The following is a 1,554-nucleotide window of genomic DNA, read 5'->3' as shown; positions in this document are numbered from 1 at the left end:
GTCACATGGAGAATCATGCTGAGAAACTGAAAATCCTCCTGAAAAAGCAGCCAGGGTGGTAAAGGATTGGAAACTACTAGAAAATACATTGGAAGAAACTAAGGAAGAGTAGCCCCAAACAAAAATGTCTTAGGGTGGGTGTGAGGAAACATAGCTCTTTTAAAGAGAAAACAGCATTAGGGCCACTTAATGGAGTTTGGAGGGGGAGGAAGAGTGTACGGAATTCAACTGAACATAAAGAACTTCCTTAAGCATTAGAAGAGGTGAACTTGTGAAGTAGAAAGTTCTCATCACTAAAAAGATCAAGGCCAGGGGCGGTGGCTCATGCCTGTAATCCCAGCACTTTGGGAGGCCGAGGCGGGTGGATCTCCTGAGGTTGTGAGTTTGAGACCACCCTGACCAACATGAAGAAACCCCACCTCTACTAAAAATACAAAATTAGCCGGGTGTAGTGGCGTATGCCTGTAATCCCAGCTACTCAGGAGGCTGAGACAGGAGAATCACTTGAACCCGGGGGACGGAGATTTCGGTGAGCCAAGATTGCGCCATTGCACTCCAGCCTGGGTAAGAAGAGCAAAACTCCGTCTCAAAAAATAAAATAAAATGAAATAAAATAAAATAAATAAATAAATACATAAGATCAAGTCCATTCATCCGAAATGTTCTTGGGGGAAGTCACAAATTGGAAAAGAGGTTGAATTAGGTCAACTTTAACTTCCCATCCAAGTTTAACACAGTATGTATGCTTCAAGGCCTAGTCCTCCAAACAGCACAGAGTTTATGGCCTGGTGGCTCCCTGCCCAAGAAGATCCGATTGGGGACTTTCTGTTGCTCTGTGAGATGTCAGGAGGGAGCATTTCCTGCTTCTGGTCCACTCACCGTCAGCTGTTGCTCTGCTGTTCCATTTTGGAATATCAGCGTTAAGCTTCCCCTTTTGGAAAGAGCAGAAGAGGAGAAAAAGGAGGCTGAAGCAGTGCTCTTGGATTACTCTTTTACTTCAGTTCCAGGCATTCCTAATCTGTTAGGTCAATTTGAGTTTAGAGTTGAATGCAAAGTTTCAGGTTTCCCTTCCAGAGATGGGGCGGGGGCGCTCAAACAGCTGCTAGGACTAGGGAGTGGCTAATAGTTGGAAGACGCCAAACACATCTATCTGCTTTATTAAAAAGGAGTAATTAGAGGAAAAGGGAGAACTGCAAAGAACCTGGGGAAGCGAAGAGGAGTCCTCTTGGGCCCCCCTCCCCTTGCGCTGACATTTGGATCACCTCACTGAGTGATGAGGTGAAAACAGGAACAGGTGCGCCTCATCCCTACCCCATTTGCCCTAAACAGGGATTATCTTGCTGAGTTTGCTGTGTCTGGGGCCAATTAATCAAGGCTAGACAAAGGATAGACAGCGAGAACTGGAAGGCATGGGGTCGGGAAGGAAGCGCGCCTTGCAGATGACATCATTGCCTGAAAGAGCTCTGGCCCTCCTCTTCCCGGAGCTACACCCGGCAAGTCCGTGCGGGAGCGGAGTGGGTTTGCCTGGAGGGCGTAGCCGAGGGCGGCGGTGCG

The sequence above is a fragment of the Pongo pygmaeus genome, chromosome 9, assembly GCF_028885625.2.
Source record: "Pongo pygmaeus isolate AG05252 chromosome 9, NHGRI_mPonPyg2-v2.0_pri, whole genome shotgun sequence".
Classification (NCBI taxonomy): Eukaryota; Metazoa; Chordata; class Mammalia; order Primates; family Hominidae; genus Pongo; species Pongo pygmaeus.
Note: the sequence above shows the minus strand (reverse complement) of the source record.